The sequence below is a fragment of the Vulpes vulpes genome, chromosome 5 (genome assembly GCF_048418805.1).
Source record: "Vulpes vulpes isolate BD-2025 chromosome 5, VulVul3, whole genome shotgun sequence".
Classification (NCBI taxonomy): domain Eukaryota; kingdom Metazoa; phylum Chordata; class Mammalia; order Carnivora; family Canidae; genus Vulpes; species Vulpes vulpes.
This window is the reverse complement of record NC_132784.1, coordinates 70,765,731-70,787,250: the sequence shown is the minus strand read 5'-3', so window position 1 is coordinate 70,787,250 and position 21,520 is coordinate 70,765,731. Positions and strand designations below refer to the sequence as shown.

Sequence of the window (21,520 nt, the reverse complement as noted above, 5' to 3'; positions counted from 1 at the left end):
CTGGTGACTGCTGTGACTTCTCCAAGACTGCCAGGCAGGGGGGGAGGGAGTGTTCCACTACCGAGGCTGTGTCCTGTTTCCTCACACCCAGGCCCACGTCTGATTGGCCTGGGTAGGGACGTCTATTCCTCCGGAGAAGGCACAAAGGAGATAAGCACCCTCGGGAGTTGTTCCTCTGACCTGGGTGGGGAACAATCCAAGTCTTGCTCTTTGTGTGGGCCACCAGGAGCTTCTGGAAACTCACCGGTCCTGACTTGTGCAGGTGCTCCATTGGTGGTCCTGTGCTATGGCAGGGTGGGAGTCCGGCTGTCCTGCCAGGCTTGGCACTGTGATCACTGGGTGGCCGGGGGTGGGGGTAGGGATGTGGCCGGAAGCTCAGTGGGACCACAGGAGCAGCCGGTGTGCACCCCGCCCCTAAAACACACACTGCACTGTGCTGGCCACCGAAGGAACACATGAAAACAGGGCTCTCCCAAATCTAAGGGCCACCTTTCTCTGCCACTAAAGTGCCCATGGTGTTTACACACTGAAGAAAGCAAGTCTGCGGGAATAAAAGCAGTTTCAAAGCTCACTCAGTTTTGCTAACTATGCACACCTTTTAAACCAGAAGGTCCTCAAAAACAGAACTTCCAATCGGGGCCATCTGCCCTGGACAAGGTGGAGTAACAGGGACAGGATTCTACCTCCTGCTTGAAACAATAGGACACTGGATCAGATGAGTGATAGCTTTCAAGATCCTAGACATGGGACAATAAAGCACAAGTGACCACGGGGACAGGAGCAGACAAGGTAAGTCTGCACCACAGGGGGACCCTGAGTTGAGGAGTCTCCACTGGGCATCTGAGGAGGCCAGAGAAGCCAAGGTTGGGGGGCAGGGCACCCAAGAGGAGAGGGCTGTGTGGATGTGCTGAGGGCCCCATGGTGTCCTTGGCTGAGTACCAGCCAGAGTGTGTGTTCAGGGGAACTACAATGGGTGGGATGAGCCACCTGGGAGGGGTAGAGGGACAGTCATCGAGGCTCATGAAGGGCTGAAAGGAGTCCCTTTGCCACGAGCCAGAGTGGAAAAACTTAACCTACAGTATCAGGAGTAATAAGAAGTTTAGCATCAGCAGTGAGGAGAATTTGCTCTGCATGAAATAGCGCCCATAATTCCAGCAAACAAAGAACATGGACAAGAACTGAAGAGGATCAATCATTTCCAAAGGGAGACCAAGAAACACCACTCAAGAATAGGTATAAACATACAAAAACACGTGGCATCAAAAAAGGCAGAGCTCACATGGTCTTGCAGCTAGTCGGGAATGGCAAGTCTTCAAGGAAGAAGGAAGATGTACTCCATTGCTAAGAGTCAAGCAATTGACTGAAAAAGACCCCCAAAATGGCCAGATAACAGAATGAGAACACAACGTGAAGTCAGCACAACCTCATCCCCCATCTGTTCCAGAAGCTGGAGGAAATACTGAGCACATTCGAGAGAGACAGAGAACGTTTGTTTTAAGGATCCAAACTGAATTTCTGGACATAGAAACTACAACATTGTGAATGAAAAGTGCTCTGGGTAAGATTAACAGCCAAGTGAATGCAGCCAGAAAAAAGATGAATGAACCTGAAGATGTGGCAAGAGAGGCTATCCAAAATGGAACCTGGGGACTCTGAAGCCAGAAGCAGGCCCCCTGGGAGCCCACAGCACCCAGCCAGCTGCCTGGGGACAAGCCACAGGCCATGGGACCCCCTCTGAAAGCATTTGCCTGACACAGGACTTGCATTTAGAATGTTCCATGCCCCCTATGACTCAACAAGACAAATCCCAGTAGAAAATGGGCAAAAGGTCTGAGCAGATCCTCCTCACCACAAAGCAAAATCTGCCCTATTAAAATAGATGCCGGAGGTCATTAGGTCCCGAGGAAAGGCGGACTACATCTGCTGGAGCCAATGCTTTACTGCCTTCGATGGGCTCCAACCGCAGAACTGCACCCAGAGCTGACAAGGAGCGAGCTCCTGGGCTCTCACACACTGGCTGGCATCATCACTGTGCAACTTGGTTCAGCAGTTTCTTAAAATGTTAAACATAACGACTGTCGTACCACCCAGGCAATCCACTGAAGAGAAAGTGCGAGTCTGTACACAGACCTGCACACGTATGTTCAGAGCAGCTTTGCCTGTGACAGCCAGCATGAGAAACAGCCTCATGGCCACCAGCAGGCGGACAGATGGGCCAGCCGAGGCCTGACCGTGCCATGGAGGAACGCCCTCCTGACACACACAACCACATGGGCGATTGCAGACTCGTGCCAAGGGGACTGCGAGTCTATACTTATAAGTGAGTTTCACTTATAAGTGGCTGGAAAATGTCACTAATCCATGATGAGAGGGGCGTACCAGGGTCGCCTGCAAGGGGGTGATGGGTGGGTCACTTCGTTGACTGTGGAGAGGGATCCGTGGCTGTGCATGTGCACACACATACACGAACACTTACAAGATTGGACCCCTCCAGTGAGTCACGTACAGCACAGCAGTGGATGACAAATCCCACCACGCCTCCTCGCTCCACCTGTCCTTACAGGCTCCCTGAACTCGCCTGTCCTTCCTGCATGGTCCCTCCTGTGTCCTCAGGAGACATCCACCTACCAGTAGGTCCTCAAGGCTATCTATAGAGTGCATCAATGGGTAGGTCTGCCCTGGCTGAAGCCCCCTGGGCTCTCACTGTAGGACCGCAGTGGCCCCTTCAGTATGCTCTTTCTGTCCCAGGATGCTGCCTGGTGCTCCCTCACTCACACAAGGGCTGGATGATGACGCTAAACACATGGACCTGCCTGGAAGGGAGCCCCATCCTTAAGACACAATGTTGCCCCGGGGAGGGCTAATGCAGCAGAAGGGCACCCATGGCATCTGCCCGGGGGCTAGGGTCCTCTGGGCACAGGTGGATGGTCCATCCAAGGTAACCAGACTCCAACAGGCCCAGTGCCAGGCAGTGTAAGTGCCTGTGACACCTGCTCTGGGTCAGGCACTATGACATGGACCACACAGCTGTGTGCTGCTCCTGCCTCCTCCAGGTGCTCCACCAGGACCCTGTCTCCTCTCCTGGCTCCTTGCAGGTTGCCTCCAACACCAATACCATAGCAGGACTGGAGTGACAGGGCCCAGGTGCCCCAAGTACACCACCATAGTGAGCCAGCATCACACAGATGCCTCCTGCCGCAGCAGTCAGACCCCAGCCAGTTACTGTGCACACTCACTGCTCCCCCCACGATGGGAAACACAGGGCAGCCACAACAGAACAGGTATTCTGCCTGCAAATGTGGTGGGCGCCAGGAGGGTGCAAGTGTGCTGGGTGGGCACCACCCTTCCGCCACCTCTCATAAGCATGGACGGAGCGCCAGTCAGTGCCGGGCTGGGCTGAGCTGCACAGGAGTGAATTAATGGCTCTCCCCACTCCCAGGAAAGGCCAGCTCACGGGGCTTGGGTTCGTACTGCTTCCTTGGTGCTACATTCCACACTTGGAGAGCATGCCTGGCACAATGAAGGCACACAAAGAATATGTGCTGAGACAGGCAGACCAGCAAGGAGTTAAATAAAGAAGAGAGGACAGAAAAAATGTCTCTCTGATGTGGTCACTCTGGAGAAGACCTGTACCCCATCAGCACTTTGTTGCCTGCCACTGAAAACCCCAATCCTCCCATTGCACACAGGCACAAGTGCATTCTGCTTGCCACCAAGCTGAGGCCTTGCAGGCCACCAAGAATGCTTGTCCTCCCCTGGAGGCCAGGAGCCCTGGGTGATGGCCACAGGGAGGAAGGCCTGACACTCAGCCTCGGGAGTCCAGGAGTAAGCAGCAGCCTCCCAGCAGTCCGCACACCCCTTAAATGGCAGAACAACCTGAACAGGAAAGCACGTGTGCTGCTTCCCAATGTAGGGGAGATGGCTTCACCCCCTACCCTCCAATGTGAATTGCAGGCTCCTGGGGACATCTGACTTTGAAATGTGAACACTGTAATTCTGACTTTCTGGCACTCTCTCCATGAGCCAACTCCTACTACAGGCAGTGGACATGCAGCCAGGCTGAAGGTGCCCCACACGTAGAGCAAGTTTAACCACATTTTGGCACTGGGCTTGTTGCGGGTACACCGGGCTTCCCCACACTGCTACGCAGCCTCAGGTAGAGTACTGCTCCCTGGTAAATGAGACCACCTCCTCAGGGAGCCTGTCCAAGGAGCACGCATGGTTTACATGTGGTATGTGTGTTAGGGGGAGGGCGCTCTGCCCACACTCACTGCTTTGCACATTCGTGCCCTTCACTCACTCAACAAAGGTGCACTTGCACCTCGTGGAGCTCTGAGTGGGGCAGTGAGCAGGCTCACCCAGCCCCAAACACATATGTGTATCCGACCCCAACATGCTGTGGGGAAGGGTCCAGATGGGAGAGGGTTGATGGCTGAGGAGTTGGGAGGGCAAGGAAAAGAAAGGTCTGTGCAGGGAACAGCACACACAGATCCCTGGAAAGGAGAGTGTGCAGAGGAGAGATCCTACCCCTAAGAGAGCCATGTGGAGAGGGCTAAAGACACAGGAGGCAGTGAGGTTGAGATTTGCACTGTGCCTGAGGACTGTGGGAACCTCCAAAGGCTGTGAGTGAGGGAGAGCCATGCCCAGAAGCCTGACTTGTATAGAGAAGGTAGTAGGGCCAGTCTGGTCTAGGCTGGCAGGACGAGAGAGCCAGGGGGCAGGAGCAGGTGTGAGCATGGGGCTCAGCTAACAGGGCCACACCCAGGCTGCCACATAGCTGCCCAGATGCCCTGGGTCACCACCTGTGCTGGCACTGTCACCTCAGGTCCTCAGCCTAGCCCAGTGACCCTGACAACCAAGGCCCTGCCCTGAAGACAAGGATGCAGGACCCTCCCGTCCCTCCTACGCCATCCAGGTGCTGCCCAGCTTGGCCATGCCTCCAGAGCTCAATGATGTGCTCAGCCAACACCGCATGGTTCCAAAGGCGGGTGAGCCTCCCCACAAATGGCCTGACGTCCCAACGTCCCCAGAGCACAGGTGTCCCACGCACCTCCTCACGCTCAGACATCTGTACCACCATGGGGACAAGCATACAACTAGCTCGACTTCCCTGCCAGGCCACCTGGGGGAAGGTGGGCATCAGAGCTGCCTCCCTGCCATCCTGCTGCTCCAGGTTTCCAAGGTGGTGCTGTCCCCAGGAGGGGCAAGGGCAGCGCCGGCCAAGGTTGGCCAGGACCTGGACAGGGTGTCAGAGCCATTCCCCACAGGCCTCATGCCTGGAGGGAGCACTCTCAGGAAGAAACCCAGCACGGCTACTGCTGACCTCAGCAAGCACCCGCTTACCAGACCTGCCGGAGAGGCTGCTCTCCCTCCCTCCTTCTTCTCAGAGAGCCCACAGGAATGGAGGCACCTCCAGGACAAAGAGAAGAGCTGCGTATCTCAGAAAACAAACATTCTGCCTCAGACCTTGGCTCTACAGACTGCAGGGCAGATCCCACCGTCAGCCAGAGGCACAGACACCACTGCACAGACCAGTGCCTACAGCAGGTAAACAGCAGGGTCCCCAGTGTCTCGGGAGGCTGTCGGAAGGAAGGAGCCGGGTTGTGGGAAGAGCTGGCCCCTGAGAGCGGCTCCTCTGGCAGGATATCCTCTCCAGTGCTCCAGGCCTCTGACCCTGCCCACCTCATTGGGAAACAAGGGAAGACACGGTATTCAGTTCAGGGCACAATGGCATCCCAGGTGGACTTTCTGAAGAAAAGAGAAAGCCTTCACATCACTGAGACGTCAAGGGGGAGAGCCCCAAATCTCCTCAAATGTCTGAAAGGCCAGAGACAGAATTAATCTTATTTTAAAATCCAGAACAGCTGGCTTAATGCTGGCTACCAGAAGGAGCGCAGTCAAAGCAGCAGAACATCTCCACACCAGAACTCCCTGGATGGTGTCCTACGTACACGATCTCAACAGGTCCTCCTAACCCAGCAAGGTGACCAGAGCAAATAGTTTCATACCCATTTTATACCCAGAAAACCAGTGATGAAGAAGATCTCCACAAACTCCTTAATGACATTACAATAGGCAGATGCCACATGCACCTATGGAAAAATGTTATCCACAAACCTCCAATCGAGTGGGCAAAGAAAGCTTTCCAGCAGTTAACCCACCTGCGTTTCCTGCTTTTCTTAAGAGTCTGGACTGTCCAGCCCACACATGGACATCTCCAAAGGAGGCGAAGCACAGTGTGCAAAGCACAGTGTGTGTGTATATTCACATATGTGTGTGCACAAGTGTATGTATATGTATGAGTTGTACGAGTGCATGGGAGTTGTGCATACGTGCATGAATGTGAACATATGAGGGTGTGCCTATGAGTACATGTGAGTTGTGTGAGCGTGTATGAGTGTGTATGTGGGTAGTTGTATGTACAGGATGTGTAAGTTGTGTGTGCACACATGTAGCCAGCCACTGGCTCCTGCCCTCGCCTCCCCAGCCAGTGACCCTTGCACTGCTGGGCCGCGCCAGCCCCTAACCACGCTGTAAGCACAGGAGCTCATGCCCACCTCGGGGCTGCAGTGTGCCTGCTCTCCCTGGACTCCTTCTCCTGACCTGTGGGGTTCTGCTCACTCGTCACCTCCTGGAGACAGACACTCCCCCATGCCACCACAGTCAACCCTCACCATTCCCCTCACTCTCTGCTAGCACACAGCATCTGGCACATGGTTTACTCATCACTCCCCCTGGGACCACACCAGGACCACATCAGGAAACCAGGGTGTCACCAGATTTGTTAATGGCCATAACAAGCCCAGGACCCAAGTACTCTCTCACTTCTCCCATGAACTGTTTCCCTGGCTATGACTTCATCTTGTTATCTTCCCAGGGAGCTTATAACACAACTTTCAGACAGAGTTTGATGACATGCCTCTGGCACCAGGACGTGCTCCTGACAGCCTTCCAGCTGAGGTGAAGGGTCACAACAATGCTAACTTCACCCTACCCTTTGTCTACTTTCCTGGCATTTCTGTCAAACTGGTACAAGAAGCAATACTACTTTCAAAAAACTGGATGAGCTCTGATATCTGGGCAAAGATAAGGGACCTGGTAACCAGGCTCCTGGCTGGCTCAAGTGTTTCCACTGGTGACATATCCATGTCCCAAGAGGGTGCAAAGGACAGTTTTGGAGAATGGATCCTTAAAGCCTAAAAGCAACCCTAGTGAAACAGTTGGCATCAGAACTCCTCTCTCCTTGCCTCCCAGCTTCACCACATGCACACCTGCTAGCTCCAGAGAAGGACACAGAAAGGTGCTCAGCCCAACCTGCGTGCCTGACCCTGGCCCCCCAGGAGCTCGCATGGCAAACAGAAAGGGGCATGTGCCAGACTGGACAGTCTTCCAGGAAGCAGCAGGAGCAAGACCTCAGTGTCACATGTAGAAAAGCCAGTTGAGGAGAGGGCAGTCCATAGAAGACAACAACAGACGAGCTAGATCTCATCAAAAGTAAGGATGTCTGTGCCTTAGAAGACTCCAGTAAATAATGGAAAGTCAAAGCCACAGACTGGAAGGGAGGATGAGCAAATCGCAGAGCAACACAGGACCTTCATCCACAACAGATAAGCACTCTTAAAACTCAACAGTAAATTTGAGAAGACACTTCCCCAAAGAAGGAAAGGAGGGTGAGAATCACGTGGGCAGCTGGGAAAACACAAGGCAGCGCCACTCCCACGGGGTGGGGGGCCTGTGTACTAACAAGGGCTGAAGAGGTTGCAGAGAAGCCCAGTACTGATGGCAGGAGCGGGAGGGGCTGGTGCCTCAGGAGCAGCACAGTCCTCCCAGGTCATGCGTGCACCCCCTGGGTGACCCAGAAAGTCTACCGCCTGTGTGGGGTGACGAAGACGGGACTGGGACAGTTCACAGCAGCACTGCTTATGATCACCAACCACGGGAAGCAACCTGAATGTCCAACAATGGCGGGTGGCTAAGCAAACTTGCCTTATCTGCAGAAGGAGCTACAGCTCAGCCACGACAAGGAACAAGTACAGATACACACAGCAACCTGGATGATCTGACTGGCCCCCATCACACTGATCTGAGGTGTGTACACACAAACATCATCACATGCCAGCAAGGAAGCAGGAGCTCCTGCCTGGGACACCAACCACAAGTCCCACACAGTGGAGACTGCAGGAACCCATGCACCAAAGTGGAGCACTACAGGGTTACAGTCACCTTGTGCACGATCTTGGATCAGGAGGGGTGGACAGGAAGGACCGTGAGGGCTTGTGTGCTGCCCCTTCCAGGTTCTGGCAAGGTGGTCTGGTAATCTGAAAGCCACACGCAGGCACACTTGGAACTGTGCTCTCCCCATGTGGGATGTGGTAATGAACTTTTCACACGGAGTGTCTGTGATCCCGTCTGTATAGGGGCAGCAGCTACCTCTTCTCAGCCCCTTTTTCTGCACAACTACTATATAAGCACGAGTGGCTCTGCTCACATTAGGGGAGGGTCTGACCCACTCAGCTACCTGTAAGGCCCAAAGAGAAGCCACCAGAGAACCAGCCAGCCTGCAGGTTCAGCTCCACAACCCCTCCAGCCCTAGTGAGCCCCCCATTCCCAGGGCCACATCCAGGGGCCCAGCAGCCCAACAGCAGGCACACCCACCACATCAGGCTCCCCCCTGGAATGTAAGCAAACTTTCCACGGAAGTGAAGTTGCTGCTGCTGTTAGTGGAACCGACTAGGGAGGGACCTGAAGAAGACTTCTGTTCTCTTGGAGAGCCAATGTCAGGTGGTCACCACCCATGCAGGGTTAGAAAGAGGGAAAGCTGGAGTTGCCACACAACTGAAATTCGGCTGGAACCAAGCAGACAGCACTCAGGGAACCCTCATCACAATGGCCATCAAAGGCTTGAGACAGGAGAGGAAGTGGACTTGGGGCTGGGAGGCAGCAGTGGCTTCGGGGCAGGTTTTCTGTGAGAGCCACTGGAGCACAGGCTGACACGGTCCCTTGCAGCCAGTGGTCCCCACTGCACACAGTCCAGGACACAGAGGACAGAGGCACAATCCCACCCATAGCAGCCAGGTGCCCCTGCACACCAGGACTTGTGATGTGGCTCAGCACGAGCCAGGCCAATGGGCCCTCACTTGGTGCACCCTGAGCTGGGCAGAAAGGGCCTCCGTGTGCTTCCTTGAGACCTCACTGGGCCAGGAGCCCCATGCACACAGGAGGGGAAGGAAGGAAAAGAACAAGCCATTGGAGTCCTGGGGCTCAGCGACCCCACCCCATTCCTGTTCCCTCTGGCACCAGAGGTGACATTGTCTAGGGGTGACGCCAGCAGTCAAGTCCACAGCACAAGCAGCCCCCCTCAGCACACTGCAATTGCCCTCCAGGTGTCTAGACATCCCCGTTCTACAGAGACAGAAAGCAAATCCAGATCTGACACAGGAAGCCTGCTCCAGAGCCTTTGCTCTTAGCTACACCCTACCCCTCAAGAGAGGACAGGCACATCCGGAAAGGAGAGAAGCTTATTTCCACACTGGCCTAGAGCGGACTTGTCACAAGCGGCCTTGAAGCTGGCTCAGAGGCAAGTCAGCTCCAACTTCCAAGGGCAAGGGTCTCTGCCTCCCTCCTAGCCCCAGCAGCAGAGGGAGGACCCAAAGAGGGAGAAAGCCCAGAACCCACCATTGCCCCACCACTGCTGCCCCACTACCTGACACCACAGAAGAGAAACGCCCAACACATAATACCTGCGTCCTTCACATGGAAAAGAGGACAGCCTGGCCCCCTTTCGACGCTCACCCTGATACTAGCACCTGAGTGGGCACCAAATCCACCATGACAAGGCAAAGATGTAAACACAGGGGTTGGAGCAGGGCTAGGGCCAGGCTTGGGCCCATGACCCAGTAGGGCTCACCTTGCATTCCTCACATACTTGCCCAATACCCCCTGTAAACCAGCCTGAGGTGGTCAGGGAAGAAGCCGTGGGTGGCAGGCGAGGAAGACATGTACGGGTCAGGCTGGAGGTCAAGTGCTCTCCTGGAAGCCAGCACCAGAGTAGCCCTGGATTACTAGGTCACCGGGGAGCAGGTCTGAGGCCAGGCAGAAAGAGCTGCCTGGACAGGAGGAGGAGGTGGGCTGAGGACCACACAGGGCTGGGCGCCAGGGTATTAGCACACATCCAGAGAGCAGAGAAATACACCACCACACCACCAAAATCCTGTTCCAAGTTCAAGTCAAGCCAAACTCCAAACAATGAAAGTGGCTGTTGAAGCCTGCCTAGTCATCCCGCCTGGCCCCCAGCCACCGCTGACCACAGAGGGCAGGGGCGTCCAGGCCGCGTGGCAGCCACCTCTGGCAAGTCTTCCCTCCTGACCCCCACACTGGCATCTGCCAAGACAAGCGCCCGCTGGCCTGGGCATAAGCAAGGTGGCCTGCTCGTGGCAGGCTGGCTGGGACCCACAGATTCAACAGCACCCCTGTGTTTAGTGCAGCAAAGTCGATGTGCCCCAGCCCTCCTGGCCCACGTCAGGGGCCCAGGCGAGTGCCAGACATGATAGTTCCAAACCAGCACTAACTCCCCCAGGAGAGTACATGGGCTCAGGAAGGCCAGTCTGCTCAAGGCAGACATAGGTGACCGCCTCTCTTTACCTCCCAGCCTCCACAAGCCCAGCAGGCACACAGCCCAGGCTGCCTAAGAATAGGGCAGTGTGGGTCCCACCATGTCGCCCCACCCTCCCTACTGCTATAAAAGCCTGGGCTGCAAGATTTAGCCCGTGCTCAGTCCAGGAAGGAGGCTCAGAGGCCACAGGGGAGGGGAGCAGAGCAGTGAGATCCTGCCTGTGCCTGATCCCTTCCAGTGCCCTGCATGCCTGTTCCCCTGCAGGTACTTCAGTACAAACACGGGCAAGCTTGCCCCTCTCCCCAAACACTGAAATACAAGCAAAAACAGCCTTGTATTAGAAAAGTGCCAGAGGGAACCAGAGGGGCACTTCTACATCACGGGAGACAGATGGAAGCTTCCAGAGAAGAGGGTATCCCAAGACAGGCACAGGCCACAGAGCTGGAGGGGGGACAGGGACAAGCTCTCCCCCACAGCACCCCAGGCCCACAGGTCGCCCCAGTGAGGGCACAACACAACCCTGTACAACACAGCTTAGGAGTACTGTGGGTCTAGGGAGGACACAGGGTCCCACCGAGCTGCTCCAGAGCTTCACAGCAAAGCCAGTAGGGCACCTGGGTTATCCCATTAATAAGGCAGGAGGGTCAGAATCCCCCAGAACTCTGTCCACACGAGAGCACTGCCGGCAGCCACCCTGTGGCCAGGCACCATCCAAGTCCCAGCCCTGAGTGCTGCAGAGGGGATGACTGAGGCTGTGCTGGGAAAAGGAACCCCTCCCTCTCCCCTTTCCCCTCCCCCTTCCCGCTGCTGTTTTCTCCTCAGAGATGAGGACAAAGGCATCAGGCATGGGAGTTCCAGAAATCAAGAGGAAAGCCAGAGTCTGACATGCCAAGGCCCATACTTCAGATTCCTCAGGGCAAGGCTCAGAGAAGCCATGGGGAGGAGACATTGAGCATAGCGCACTGGCCTGGAGACACTGGCCTCCTGCCCTGGCACCTCCTGGGCATGGAAGTGGCTTGAGGCCCCCATGGCTACCCTGAGGACCCCCAGCCCCAGTCCTCAGAGGGCTTGCCTGTTCACCTCCCTTCTTACCCAGAAGCCCCCCAGAACTCCCATCTGCTGAGAAAGCTCATGGACACCCCATGTGATGTGTGCCCCCACCAGTGCCCATGATGCCAGCCTGGCCCTGGGGACACACATACGGCCACCTCATAGCCCTTGTCTGGCTGTGTCCTCAGCCTCAAAAAGCCTTGGAACAGACCCTCACTCGTTCCTACAAGTCTTGGCCCAAATGTCACCCAAGATCCTCATCCTCCAAAACTCAAAAGGCACCCACCCTGCAGTCTTCCCCCTGGTTCCACTGGGTCTACAGGAGCTCAGTGGAGTGGGAAACGGGCCTGTCCTTTCCTGCGACCACCTCAGTCAAGAGAACTTGGTCCATCATCAGCAGTGATGTTAACACATGCTCCCAAATGAATTAATTCCTAATATGCAAATCAGAACACTTGCAAATCAGTAAGAAAAACATGACAACCCCCCCACCACAAAACAGCAATAATGGGCAAAGACAAAAAACCATGCAAAGAGAATTTTTAAAAACTATAAATGGTCAATAAACATAAGATCAATTTCCCTAACCCAGAAGCAACCCCACAGAAGACAAGAGGACTTTTTTCTGCTTCTGATCAAGGACAAGGACAGCCGATGCTGGGAAGGCTTCCCCGCACCCCCCACCTCTCCCCACCCTCCCACCCCCACCCCGTGCAAAGACTGCCTCACAAAATGTTCCGGAATGCACGATACGAAGACCCTGTGACCAGAAAGTCTACTTCTAGGAATTTATCACCAATACTCAAACTCAGAACAACTTACAAATAAGGAAGCAGAATGAAGCCCTGCTTGAAAACTGAGATGCTGGGAACTGCCTAAATAAGCCTGTGCCCACGGGGGCCTGGTTAGTAAACCGTGGTATGTGTCTACAGGGCATGCGCCAGAACAGATGGACCATGGCACAGGGACGCTGGAAGGTGCTGGAAGGTGTCACCTGGAACATCTGCGAAATTTCATGTGGATTTCATTTCATTTATAATTTTATGAATTATTGGCATTTCCCATATAATCAGAAGGGGGGAAAAACTGTAATTTTAGAGAAAATCATACGTGAAAATGCCAAGAAAAAAGATGCTAATAAAAGGTGATTTTTCTTTCCATGTCCCCAAATGTCCAGTTATCTTGCTTTTAGAATTCAAAAAAAAGTCATTACCTAGAACCCAATAAAGACTTTAAACAATGAGGCACAGCTAAACATTTAGCAGTTTCCCCAAAAGGGAAACACACACTGGGTACCCCACGACAATGCCCCTCCTAACTAACCCCAAGGGGCAGAAAGACACAGCCACGGCCACACGAGGACTTCCAGAGGCGCTGAAAGGAGCTCTAGCCACAATGGGAAGACGACCCCCCCAGCGGCCACCAGCTGCAGAATGGAGTCACCCTGTCGTGGCGGCCACACTGCAGACTGTGCTCCGCACTCCAGAGGAACCCATTCCTGCTCCACACACAGCAGGTGACCTCGAGGCCCAAGGAGAGACCCAGACAGTACCCAGGACAGGCTCTGTGGGCACAACATGACAGCAGCATGGCAAGGAGGGTAGTATCTGAAAGGAGAGACATGCCAGCAGGAGCCTAGCCCCCATGACCCTGAGAAGGGTCAGGTATGGGTGCTGTCCCCTGACCACTGACTACACACACTCAGCTGTGCCAGGCCGACCTGACCCACTGGTGGGATACCTGGCCGAGAAGACTGCCACCAGGGTTGAAGGGACTTCCATTACAAGCAGCTCACAGTGACCTCCGGGGTTGTGGGTGCACCTCCTCTGCTGTTCCTGTCTCTTCCCAAAAACATGTCTTCAGAAGCCAGCAGTATGCACAGTGAGGAAGAAGGGACAGGACGGAAGGAGCAATAGCCAATGCCACTCACCCAGATGCAGGTAAGGGGACTTTCAGAAAGCCAGCAGCCAGGAATTATTAATTGGGAAGATTAGGAACAGGAGGCCAGGGTCCAACCCCACAGGAACCTGAAGTGCCCTCACAACCTACCCCATGGTCTCCTGTGGCCACCCTGGCAGGAAAGCGTCAGCCCTGCTCTTCAGCCCTGGGAGGTGCCTGACTCTGACCACACCTGCTCCTCCTCAGCACCAGGTCTTCTCAGAAACTTCCAAAAAGGGGGTAGATGGAATTAATCCTTCTTTTTTTTTTTCCAGAACCTGGGAGTGAGAAAAGACTTTTATCCTAAACCTCGAGTGTGACGGATGGTTGTCTGATGTGAAACCCACGTTGGAAATCCTTTTCTGACAGTATCTTGAAGACTATTTTATTTCTGGGTTGGAATTTGTGTTTGGATTCCTGGTGTTTTGTTTTGTCTTGTTCCTCTCTCTGGAAGTTCCAAAATGTTGTGGGAACAGGGGACCTCCCTGTGCAGGGCACTGGACGAGCCTACCGTATGTGAACTCACGGCCCGCAGCTCTGGAAATATGCCAAACTGCGTTGATAAAGCCTGCTTCCTGCTCTTGCCGCAGCTCCTCTGCTTGGGTGCAGACATCCTCATGCTTATTCTCCTGGGGTCCACCCCTGACTTTCTGTTCTACTTGCAGGCAATGCACCCAACTGTACTTCTTATCCCTTGGCCTTTTAATTTGCTCTTGCATTCCTAATTTCCAAGCATTCTTTTTAATTCTTGAGTTGCTCCTTTTCTGTGCATCTACTCTTTTGGGGGCACACAGTCTTTAGCCTCTGAGGAGCTGAGTGGTGTTCTGCTCAGAGTGTGGGCTCTCTTCCTTCTGGGTCTGATCCCTCTCTTGTTCAGGCATCCCTCAAGGTGCCTCAAGTGGACCCCTGGCTGTCCACTCTCTTTGTCCACCAAAGAGCGCATCGATGGTCCCATGTGCTTTGATGGGGGTCATCAGACTCCCTGGAGGGAGCATGGGGACGCCCCTATGTTAGTGTCTGCAGGCCTTCTCTTTGGGGCTGCTCAGATTCCCATTCTTCTACCTGGAGGGTGGGGTCCTGGAGACAGACAGGAGAATGGGGTGGGGGATCTCAACACCATGGCTGCAGGATGTTCTCAAGGCTCTCCTTGCCTGATGGTGGCCCCAGTGCACAGTCCTGTGACTCAGGCCCTTAGGAGGGACAGGGATGTCCAGCTGCTTCTGAAAGACCCCTTGGGAGACTCCTAGGCTCCACTGATCAGGAGCTATTCTGAGCTTCATCAGGATGACTGGCAGCTCACTGAGTCTGCACCCATTCTAAAGGCAGCCGTCTCAGCTTCCAAAACCAGAATCAGTCATCCCATTCCCCCATCTTTGTTCCTGAGGGCTTCTGCCCTTCCACACTTCCCTTGCCTCTCACTTCAGTGGAGCTGGGAAGGGAGCAGGTCCATGCAGAAGTCCAATGCATTCTATTTAGGCACTAGGGCCAAGCGCAACGCGGAACTCAGGATGCTGGCAGGTGGCCCCCGGCTCCCCTTCCTAAAGACCCTCACGGGCACCTACCAGGTGAGACCATGGCCACTTCTCCATGTGTACAAGAGGGGCTAGTGAGGTGTCTGAGCCATGCTAGGGAGCAGCCTGGCTGCTACTAGCCTCACACCCTCTCCTTGTCCTGTGCCCAAGGTCTCTAGCACTGTCAGTTCTACTCATGTGTTGGCAGGATTTTCCACCCAGCTCAGGCGGATTCATAGAGGCAGTCTTTACTGTACCTGGACGCAACTATACTCAGCAGTAGGCTGACCAGCCTCAGAGGGAATGTGCCCTGATAGCCTCTCCCAGGTAGCCCAACCCTAGCCCTACTTCCCAGCCTGAACCTCAGGATAACTCTTCCCTTTGCCCCTATCCCCAAATAATCAGAAAGCCTTGACTCAACCTTGATGGTCACTGTGTTGTTCCCTGTCCAAGGCCATGAGTTGTATACTCTAGTTTTGGCCCAAGGTTCCAGGGGACCACTGTCCCCATAGCAGTGTGTTCAGAGGCCAAGGGCAAAGCGCTAATCTGTCAAACCAGTGGGGACTCTCAACCCTGAGCCTGGCTGAGGCTGCTAACTCAGTCTCCCATCTGCACAGCAAGGGTATGGCTCACACATGGCTGTTCAGAAAATGGGGTCTCTCTGACTAGCTTCAACTGCCACTACCCACACCCTATACCTACATGGAGTTTCGAAAGCACCTGGGGAAGGCTTGTGTGGCTCAGAGAGGTCCCTACCCCACCTCCCTGATGCAGCCACAGGCCGAGTTCCTGATCTGGCAGTCACCTGGCCACTGGCCCCAGGCCCTCATGGGACAGTGGGCTCAAGTGTACAGTAAGCTCAATAGGGTTACTACCTTCATGAGGAACTTAACTCAAGGTCAACCATGTGGCAAAATGCAGACCTCTCCTCTTGGTGCCCCCTGAGAAAGATACTCAAATACTGGCACCTATTATGAGCCAGATACGGCTAGTCATGTGCATGTAGCCAGGCCAGGGATGCACACACACAACCTGCTCACCAGAGCTCAGAGCCCAGCAGGGAACCCAACAGAGGCACAAAAGGGATATGCTCCCCTGAGGACCACCACCCTGCCAGGTGCTCTGAGGCAGGGTGCAGCCACAGGCTGCCTAGAATCTCCTAAACAAAATCGGGGGGGGGGGGGGGGGGTGAGGCCAATACAAACAAGGCCACAAGTGAACCAGTGATGACAATAAAAGATCTTATGCACCTAGCATGCAGTCCTGAAACACTGATGCCACCCAGCACTGGCAGACTTGAGAGTACATGGCATTCCCGTGGCTGCGGGGGAGGAGCAGTTGGAGCACGTAAGCCAAGCCAGCCTCTCAGGGTGCCTTGCTGGTGGCAGCACGCCCTGAGGCCTCCCGTCCTCAGGACAGGTGTGCACTCCGGAGGCAAGCTGGCCATTCTGCCACGCACTCTCCACCACGCATTTGGTCAGTTCCAGGCTCACCGGAAGGGACACTGCGCCAGCGGGCAGCCAGCAGGCCCCTCCGGCAGCCCAGACCAGAGTGGCACGTGGGCCAGCAGAGCAAGGAGCACTAACACAGGTACACAGCGGCTCTCCCCAGCTCTGGGATCCTGCTCACCCCAGAAGCCCACCTGCATGCTCACCTGCGCCCTCTGGTGGACACGGGCTCCAGCTCACAGCAGCTCCTCCAAACCCTGGTCCTGCTCCAAGTCCCAGTAAGTCCCCACTAAATCCCACTGCGGGCTGCACGGTCTGGACCCATCCTGTCCACTGCACAGCTCAAAACGTGGCAGGTGCACAGTTCAAGTCTGTGTCAAGAGATCTAGAAGGCAGTAGCTGAGGTGGAATCAGCTTGCTTCTTGAGGGGCATGCATCCCAGAGACCTGGGCGAGTGGGCTCAGTGGGCTCCAAAGCAGAGAGTGGCCACATCAACCCACAGCAGCGCAACCCCCAGCCTCAGGAGCTCAGCAGTTACTCGACCTTTCTGGGTCTCCTTTTCCAGTCTGTAAAGTGGGAATGTCGGCCTCCCAAGTCCAGCGTGTCCCAAGTGAGCAGACACAGCACTCATGTGGGCACCTGACCGGGCACGAGAAGGCTGGCTGCCAGAGAGGAGGGTGCCAGGGCCTCTGAACACACCATGGGAGGGGTGCTCTTTCTAATTAACACAATGGGAGGGGACAAGGGAGCCGCCTCTGGCAAGCATGGCTATGAGCAGGGAACAAGTCTCCCTTCTGTACAGTGGCCAGAGCTGTGCAAACAGAGGGCGCCAAGCACAGGCTGCTTCCACGGTCTCACACGGTCTCACCATGGCTGTGACACTCCCTCCAGTCACCCAGAGGGGAGTACCTCCGCACAGTGACCATGGCTAAAGAAATGAATAAGAAAAATCTCTTCTTGGCAGAGACCACACCTCTCAACACAGCACTTTGGAGACCACAGTGAGCAATGCAGAAGAAAACTTACAAAGGTAACAAAGACATAAACATAGGGGCGCCTGGGTGGCTCAATGGTTGAACGTCTGCCTTCAGCTCAGAGCATGATCCCAGGGTCCTGAGATCAAGTCCAGCACTGGGCTCCCCGCAGGGAGCCTTCTTCTCCCTCTGTTTGTGTCTCTGCCTCTCTCTGTGTCTTTCATGAATAAATACATAAAATCTTTAAATTAAAAAAAAAAGAAAACATAAAAATAGGCTCAGCCCCACTAACAAAGAAACAGGCAACACTGGAATCATGTGCCAGCAGACTGGCACCCCCAACCAGAGCAGGCCTCTGGCCACTGAGTAGGCAGGAGTGAACAGAGTGCATGTGACAGGATGTGTCACCAAGGGAGAGGACAGCAGTGACTCCCCTGGTAAAAAAAAAAAAAAGAAAAGAAAAGAAAAAAAGAGCAGCAAAGACAATGAACTGAGCTGGCCCCTAGGACACTGCTCACAACTACCACCTGACCATCAGCCACAGTGGGGACGATGGTGACCTGGGGAGGCTGGGGGTGGGGGGGGGGGTGCGGGCTTGTGGCACCACAAGCCAGGTCCAGAGTCCAGTTGCCCCGTTTTTCTTTCAAACAAACAAAACCAGGAGAGTGCACTCTGTGCATCCAGATCTAGGGGTTCGTGTGCCCGAGAAGGAAGTGGGCACGGGAGGGGTGGGATGCTGTCGAGTCCCCCTCTGCTGCTGCAGGGGGCACATGTGAGACTTAACTCTCAGTCTCTACAACGAAGGAAAGCACTACATTAGACAAGTGAGCACCAGAGCACCCGACGGGCCCATGAGACAGGCACGATGCGAACACCACTGGTGGCTTACTTCCGGCGCAGTCCTCCACGCCACAAGGAAAGATGTCAAGAATGCTAGGAAGACCAAGGAGCCAGGGAGAAGGGCCTGGCAGGGAAGCCCACCCAACTAGCCCACTTCTGCCCTTCACACCAAGCTTTGGAAAATCACGTCTTCACACCCTGGCTCCACCTCCTGACCTTTCTGGAGGTTCATGTGCGCCCGTCCCCGTCCCCCAACACACCCAAAACAGCTCTTGCTAAGGTTCCCGAGCCCCATACCCTCCGCTGTAGTCCAGGGAGTAAAGGGCACCTGTCATAGCTGCCCGTGCAATCCCCGTGGACCAATGCTCCCCGTAGCTCCTTCCTGCTCCCCGCAGCTCCTCTCAACCGGAGCCCAGCCTTGCACCTGCCCCTCCCCGTCCATTCTCCGCCCCCTCCCTGCCCAGGTCTGCCCAGGCCTGGCTGCACACTCAGCCAACCTCGTACCTCTGCTCCACCACACGGACATACCATGGCACCTCAAATTCACCATGCCCCAAAGGACAGCCAGGACAGGCACGCCTGTGCCTCAGGAACAAAGCCGCCCCCTGCCCACTCCTGGCCATGTGATGCGCCGCTACCATCTCTCCCCTCACCTGAATCCCATGGCAATTCCCTCAATTTGCTCTCAAATACAAGCAGAGCTTGGCGCAGGCTCTGGCACAGCTGTGCCAGGCTGAACTCCAGCACCCAGACTTCCCAGTAACTCAGGCAGCTTCCTGCCCCATCTGTGCCTGCTTCATTGTCCATGAAATGGGGTCACTGTGAGAACCCCTAAAGGCATGCGCTGAGGAAGATAGGAACAAATGTGCCCACCACACTGTCCTCTCCATCCCCACCTCAGTCACCCTAAGCAGGTCCTGCCATCTGCTGGGACTCTGAGAGGTATCCTAACTGGCCTTCTTCATGAGATCCTGGCAACACAATCCTCTTCATGCTACACCCAGAGGGGTCATAGGAAAACACAACAGGGCCACACTAAGCCCCTCTGAAGGCTTCCTGATGTGCTTAAAACATGCCTCACCTCTGAGAAGCCACCTTGAAACCTGTCCCTCTGGCCTCACAAGAGGCACCCTCTCATGCCCTCCTTGCTCACCACACCCCACGCCTCCTGGATCCTCCAGAACTCGCCTCCCTGCAGTGCCTAAACTTCACTGCTTTAAGCATACTTCCTCGGGATCACCCCCAGCCCAAAGGACCCTCCAACAGCCCGTGCCCCAATGGGGCCCCGCTGTGGGGTTCCACATCATGGGGAGGCCCTGTCTACAACATGATCCACACAGCTTCTCTGTGGCTTGCAGCTCTGCCTCAAGGTGGATGTTGTCACCATACCCAGCCACAGTGGGGATGGAGCCCTGGCCCCAAGGGCCTTGACAAGGCCCCCCTCACTGTTGGCTCACAGTGCACAAGAGCAACACCCACCTGCCCCCTGCTGCAGAAGTGCCCAGGACAGCTCAGCCAGCAAGACTCGAAACAGAGGCCTGGCCCTGGCACATAGACCAGTGGCCCTGGCAGTGGAGAGAGGACTTTGCTGGCCCAGCCACCCATAAGCTGATGCACAGCAGCATGAGGCCTGGGCAGGGCTGCAGAAGACCAGCAGGCCAGCTGCCGTCCACTCCACCTGCACTGTAATAAGCACTGGACACAGTGCCTGGCCTGCTCTGGTGTCACAAACACAGCCAAGTCAGCTACGTGTTACCTTCCACTGCACCAGGTGGCCCATGTCCTTGCCTGTTCCCTGGACACTGATGTTTCTAAGGATGGAGACAACATGGAGAACTCTAGTACTTTCTGGTTAGTAAGTGCTATGGAGAAGACAACAGTCAGAAAGGGGCAACGACGACTGGGGCAGGGAGGGAGAGTTTACTTGAAGCAAGAGGTCAGGGACAACATCCCTGCTCAGGGGACATCACCACTGACAGCTGAGTGATGTAAAGGGACAAGCCAAACAAAGGTATGGAGGAAACAGTAGGTGCCAAGACCCAAGTGCATGGGAGCTGGCTGTGCAGACAGGCCGGAAGTCAGTAGGCTGCGGCCAGGCCCGTGGGGGCAGAGTGGAGCAGGGGGTGAGGGCCTGATGGGTTCAGAATCACCAGCTGCCACTGGAGTCCAGTGCAGTGGAACCCCAGGGACCCTGGAGGCCATGACACAACCAATGTTCTGCCACAGAAGTTCCTCCAGTGTTGAGGCAGCGAAGCAGCAGGCTGCCAGCCAAGGTGCTGTGGATGTGGCCTGGGAGCAAGATGCCAGCATGCCCACAAGGCTCATGTGCGTGGCAGGGACCCAGAGGACTTGGGGTGCACCTTCGTGGGGGAGCAGACCTCACGGGGCTGGGAGGAGATGCATCATAGTTGTGGTGGAGCAGGCCAATGAACGGTATTTGCTGAAAGAAGGCCTGCAGTGAAACAGGGAGCTCCCCTGTAGACACAGAGAGGCAGCGAGCCTAGTCCAGCCAGGGCACGGGCAGAGCCAGCTAAGAGGCCGAGGCTCACAGTTGTGCAAAAGGAAGAGGCCTGTGAAAGTCCTCCAGAGTCCTCTCAAGAGCCCAAAATGACACTTCTTGAGATACCCCTCAGGGACTCACTCCTGAGTGCCCAGCAGAAGCTCCTCTGTTCTCTCACAGCTTTGAGAATAAAGTGACTGCTCCCTGGGAAGATCTCCCACCAAAGCAGAAATGGGAGCAATTCCACCTAAGCCTTCCTGCTGCTCTCATCTCCCTTCACACTGCACCCAAGCAGAGGCCTGGGACTGCCCTGCTCCCCAGATGCCCTCCTAGTGACGCCTCTGCATCCTCAGCCCACCCACAGCAAGAGCTGCCACCACTGCAGAAAAAGATGTGGCTCTGCTGCTGCGGCCACCTGCTGCTGCCTGCAGGGACTTCTCTGCCCTGAGGGCCAGATCCTGGGGCTCCTCCGCTTCCAGGCAGGCAGCGTACATGCTCAGGGGAAAGGCATGGCCCAAGGATGGATGCCAGGCAAGGCTGTTGGCTTGGGAAAATCCTTTGCTCATTCACTGACACCTGATGTTCATGACGAAATCACACCTGCATAAACAATGTGAGGGCCTCATCTTCTCAAAGGACTCTTAATT

At 55.3% G+C, this 21,520-nt stretch overlaps 1 protein-coding gene across 5 annotated transcripts in view; it reads right to left on the bottom strand.

The window, feature by feature from the left end:
- MOB2 (MOB kinase activator 2) overlaps nucleotides 1-21,520 on the bottom strand; it is a 78,515-nt gene that overhangs the window by 30,095 nt on the left and 26,900 nt on the right. Inside the window, exon 1 of one of the 5 annotated variants that reach the window (XM_072758756.1) lies at nucleotides 16,766-17,210. The exons of the other annotated variants lie outside the window; for them this stretch is intronic. The gene's annotated coding sequence lies outside the window, so the exon portion shown is untranslated. Of the gene's footprint in view, nucleotides 1-16,765; nucleotides 17,211-21,520 lie in introns of those variants that run through there. 5 annotated transcript variants of the gene reach the window in all.